This window comes from Neopsephotus bourkii, unplaced genomic scaffold (genome assembly GCF_033783945.1).
Source record: "Neopsephotus bourkii isolate Nb327-2 ecotype Australia unplaced genomic scaffold, CSIRO-AGI_Nbou_v1 NB_1638, whole genome shotgun sequence".
NCBI classification, from domain to species: domain Eukaryota; kingdom Metazoa; phylum Chordata; class Aves; order Psittaciformes; family Psittacidae; genus Neopsephotus; species Neopsephotus bourkii.
Window position 1 is genome coordinate 176,398 of NW_026902113.1, and position 5,617 is coordinate 182,014.

Sequence of the window (5,617 nt, forward strand, 5' to 3'; positions counted from 1 at the left end):
CCACCCTGGGCCCCCCTCCTCCTTCTGCCTTATCAGCATTACGCCTGGTCCTCACGTCTGATCAGCATCCAGGGCTTTGTTTGCTGCATGGCAGAAATGATGCATTTGGCCCGATACGGGCCACAGGTAAGACGCACGTACACCTTGTGATCTGAAATGACAACTTCACTGCTGTTTATTTATGTTCCCCTCCCACTGTGATAGATGCTGTACAAATCACCCCAAAAACCCAGACCCAGTGCCAGGAACTGAAATGTAAGGGCAGATAGTAGGGGACAGACATGGACAGAGAGGGAGATGCAAAGAAAGAACAAGGTGAGCTTACTTATTTTAACCTCTTCCATGTAGACATTTGGGTTTGTGTATGAGCTTGCACGAGAAGTTTGTTTGTGCTGGCGTAATGGCCTCAAATCATTGCATTCACATTTCCAGCTCTGGGTAGCAACATTTTGAATGTAAAATTAAACAAATATTTTACTTTAAGTCACAAAACCCGAGTCTATTCACGCTGGGTTTTGGGAAACCTTTATAAAAACAACATAACACGAGATTGCATCTGAACCGCTTGGCAGCCTGCCTCTAATGGCAACCAGGAGGTTTATTGTTGTGAATTAGTTATTTAGTAGAAGCTGAAAGTGTGACAAAATAATGACAAGAGGGTTTTTTATTTGCAGAAAGTCAAAGCTGATAGTTCTCAGCAGGAACACGCTGTACAATGTTAGAGCAGAGACTGCACCAAGAGAGGCGCAAACATTAGAACCCAACTGGTGAGAAGTGAGAACAAGGAGAATAAACACGTGACAGGCATAAACCAGAAGAGCAGTCAGAAGACTTGTGACAGTAAAGGATTTCTTTATTCTATTCCATGAAAATCTTTCCTACTACCTTGTAATTGCATGAAGGAACAAACAGAGACAACTGAAGAAAAGGACCAAGAAAGAGACTTCCTCTGTTCTGGGTACCCGAGCACGCAGCTTTGCTCATGGACCCTGAGGGCATTGTTAGCATGAGTCCTATTCCTTGTGAAGGAAGCAAGCTGGAGAAATAATGAGTTGGAATGAAGGGGCTGTTGGCACAATATTATGATTATTTGAGGAAATAATGTGATATGAAGATTAGCACATAGGATAATAGCTATTGCATATAGCACTGTTTTATGGTCCATTCTCTGTTGCTTAACATTATTACTCATTCTATGTCAGGCACTATTAAACTGAGTTTTAAAAGGAGGCCCTTTGCCTTGCTCTAGTGTTGGCGGCTTTGGTGTATTGTTAAGCCTTACAGTCAATGTGTCTCCGTGCATAATGTAACACTTACTGGTTTGAACTGTAATTCGGTTTTATAATCTTTTACTACTGTGAGACATTGTCCTTTATGGAATTCCCATAACCTCAAACTCTATTTTCTCATAAAAACAAACCAAAACAGTTCTTCCCTGCCCTTTATAATTTAGGGTAGCCTATTGCTGCTCCGCAGAGGACACGGACATCTCAGTGTCATCTTCTGACTGCAAATTAAGAAGCTATATTCTCCTTTGATGTCTGTGGTAGGAAGGAAACCGCCTGTGGCTCAGCAACAGTAGGCTTCGGTGACACCGGTCTTTGTGCAGACCTATGGGATCCTGAATGCAACTGGCTCTTGTTGTTCCCGTTCCTCTGCAAGGACTCAAATGGGGAGACCCCACGCTGAGGCCAGCCTCATTACATGTCTTCATTCCATCACAAAGCTAGATGTGATGTTATCACATACGGTCCTGGTCCTGTGTAATGGCAGGAAAGATATTTGGGAGATAAAAAATCCGGTTAGAAACTCAGATATATTAATCCTTGCCACATAGCTATGAAGACCTTGCCAACTTAGAGAAACTGTATTTTTAAATAAAGCATAAATTCTGCCTTTTATAAAGAAATAAACTCAAATAGCAGAGTAAGTCTTTTTTAGCTGCAATCAGTTTGGAGCCTCTGTGAGGTTTTGCATCTTAAAATAGTACAAGCTCAAGTTAAACATGTTAAACTAATACTTGTCCCTGCCCCTCTGACATCCCTGGTGTGCAGTGCTCTCCAGGAATTATGTTGTCTCTGGTCCCACTCCAAACCCGCTGCGGGCCACATTCTGCAGCCATCATGGTCCCTGTATGCAGAAGATCTGCAGGAGGGTGAAGAGAGGGTGCAGGTCAGCATCCATGCTGTCTGAAACTGCCCTGGTGGCATGTGTAGGTCTTTCTTCTTATCAGAAGTTTTGGACCATCATGTCATTAGAGGTGGGTGTGATCTGGAGCCCCAGACCCTGATCTGGCCATTGGAGACTGTGTTACTAATACAGGATGGTGCCTGCAGTGTCAGCCCCGGACCAAATGCTTCTGGGGTTGTAGGAAAACTCAGAGTTGAGTCAGTCCTCAACAAGACAGAATGATGGATCAGTCCCTGTGCAACCATTCCCTGGTTCAAGTCCAATTGTGCATGCTTGAATGTGACTGCAGTGGGGTTTTTAATCCACTGTCCCAAGCTGTTTGAGGACTACAGTTTAGGTTTCATGTTGGTCTTGTAAGCCAAGGGGCAAGGGATGGGCATTCAAGACCCACATTTTCTTTGGGTTGTCAGGTTCACTTAAACCCAGGTTCAAGGGGAACTATCCTCTTCTGTGACTGCAGATCAATGGTGTTACTGTCCTCCGGGATCTGAAGGGGATGGTGATGAGCATGCACATTTGTGAGGGGTTATCCAGAGCAAATTTGTCCCTGTTTTCAGTATTCAGCAGGCAGCTGTTTCCCAAAGGACAACACGGGGGTTATCCCATTTGCTGTTATCCTCACTTTCTCCTGCAGATCCAAGCTCCTGGGAACATCATCACACAGAACAAATCTGAAAATACACTGCTTTCCCTGCTGTTGCCTGGGATGAGATGGAAGGCATACCTCATGTCCAGTGATCTGGGAGCTAAGTTTGGCTCTGTTTCCCCTTGCAAAATCTGTGCCAAAGAAACAAATCTTTGAGGGCATTAAGTTCTATTAGTCTCAAAAAAATATGTAAGGAGACTGGCTATTTATGTTTATGAGTGTCACCAACTGTGTGAATTCCCTGTTTACCTCTCTGCTGGGGCACCATATTCCTAGTCTCCATCTCACAGCTGGCAATGGTCTGGTGGGGACAGGTCATGCCTTATATTGCATATTAGTCTCAGAACCTTGGCACACGCAGCAGCCTAACACTCCTGCTGGGTCTGCAGAGGAAGCACGGGCAGAGATGGAGTTCTATTTGTTTGGGAAGCACTCAAACACCAGGGAGATGAAGGCAGCACAAGCACCTAGGTAAATAGAAAAGCCTTTGCTAACAGGGAGCAGTAATGCCTGATGAGTCATTCTGCTGCCCTGCGGTGCTGTTATCACTTTTGCATTGTGCAATCAAAACCTATGAAGTTGGCAATAAAAGTAATGAGCGATGAGATGAATCAACCTCTGCCTGGTTATGCAGAAGGCAGCTGTGCTTTAGAGATACTCTGTGGATTGTAGGGGGTTGCTTTCAAAGTGGAATTCCAGATTATCCAATTTACTTTGAGCTTCAAGGAGACTCAGACCTTGGATGGGATGCCTCAGCGTGGACCTTGCCTTAATTAAAACTGTATCTACTGTCTACTGTAAATAATCTCTCCTGTTTCTCCATGACATTGTGCCTCTAAGGGTTAATGAGGCACAGGAAGAGACCACCTAATTCGTTCACAACTGCAGTATGAACAGCCTGAAACTGCTGTAGGCTAGCAGCTCCTCTCCTCCACATAATGAGCTGTAACTCAATATATATAAGCAGCCATAGGGGATGTTCTTCCCTTATCTGACTCTGAAAATGCACAATGTAAGGTAGGCTTTAAGGGATAAAACCTTTCACCAAAATGGGATCCCTCTTCCTCCACCCTTCCACCCTTTTTAGTACTGACCCTGAGATGAACTTCATTTAGACGAGTCTCTGCTCATACCCACTTGTCTTTGCCTATTGGGATTTTGGACGGGATTCATGATGAAAGAGACCATTTCTGTCAAAGAAGCTGTGCTTCCTGCATATTTCTGGTTCTTACTGAAAGTTTTCTTTTCCTGTGGGATTTCTGGAGCTGTGCTTTAAATGCAGGTATTCAGCTTTGTTCAAGGTAAACACAGAAGCAGCAGGAACACGCTTCAGCCTCGAGATTTTGGAAATTCAGCCACCATTTATTATAATAAATGTCATTTTCAGTAAAGAGAAGCCAAACCCAAATCTCTGCAAGACCAAGTTTGTATCCAGCCTTCACAGTTCAGTCCTGCTCTTGTACGGGCTGGCTCTCACTGCCACTGCACTGAGAGAGATCCAGCTCTGAATCGAGGCCTAATGTCTGTGGTTTGGGCCCTTGTCACATTATTAGTCATATTCTCATCATATCACTGTTTTTGGCCAGTCACTTCCATTTAGAGAATGGATTTCTCATATCAGTCTCCATCTCTTACCCCAGTTGGTAATGACTCTACCCCAGCATTGGCTCCAACTTCAATTACTGACAAATATACATATCTATTCACGTTCCTTTAAGCTGCTCACTTCCAAATATCCTGTCTTCTTCTCCATCAGCCATCTCAGTTGTCTTTAGCAGGTAACTCTATACGTGTGCAAGAAAATGATGGGTATTAGCTTCTTTTGTCTACCTCATGTCACTCAGTCATTATGGATGGAGATTTTCTTCTTTCTCTATCCAGCCAGGGTCCTACTCTTTTACTCCTTTTTACCCATGCTTTTTCAGCTCAGCTCTATGAGGATTCTCCATTTGCTGCTCCATTTCTCTACACCGCACAGGAACTTGCTTCTTTCCTCCTCCATACCCACTGCTCCCCTAACTACTGGTGGTGAGATGAAGAGTGGGCTGGGGAGCAGAGATTTTTCATTTCTTGATCTGTCTTTTGGAACTGAAAATATGTCTAAGAACTGTTTAGTGAGCCACAGAAGCCTTTGCAGACTGGTGGAATTACATATTGGATGTGAAATGAATCTTGGTTCATGAAGGAAAGGTTTTATATGTCCATTAAAAAATACAGATGTTCCTCCAGCAAAGCTCGGTATCACTGGGTTCTTTACCAACAGATAGAAAACACATGTGCCTTTCTATTGGCAGGAAGTCATGAGATCCATTTTTTTTGTCTCTAGTAGCTGAAAGAGCAGCACTTATTTGTGTTTACAGCTCCCTAATACACCCTATAACTGGCTTCAGGACCTTAACCCAATGAGTGGGAGAGGAAAGGTCATTACTTGTCACAGAATACTCAATGAATCCTTTCAGCAGCACAGAAGAGCCAGAAGACACGAAATCTGCCTTGACTCCATATAGGTTTGGCAGGACAACCACAACGTCCTTCCCTTCTTACTTTGGTGTTCACTAACCATTTCTTTCTTTTCCTTTGGCTTCAATTAATATCAACAATAAAGCATAAAAAAGCTCCCAGAAATAGGTCTTTTAAGATAATGGGAGATGATTACAGCACGAAAGCCGATGGCAAAGCGGTCGTCTTCAGCCTCAGACAGAATTAACTGCACAAGAGAGACTTTATGGTTCATTGAGTGGACAGTTGAACTTTCTACCTTTCACAGGGCTCTACCACGCA

General features: G+C 43.7%; 1 long non-coding RNA gene across 1 annotated transcript; it reads left to right on the top strand.

The window, feature by feature from the left end:
- Positions 1–216: 216 nt before the first annotated feature.
- On the top strand, positions 217–1,726 carry LOC133223561 (uncharacterized). The gene is made up of 3 exons (XR_009728607.1): positions 217–315; positions 675–840; positions 1,551–1,726. It is a non-coding gene; the product is annotated as an uncharacterized LOC133223561 (long non-coding RNA).
- The last annotated feature ends 3,891 nt before the right edge of the window (positions 1,727–5,617 follow it).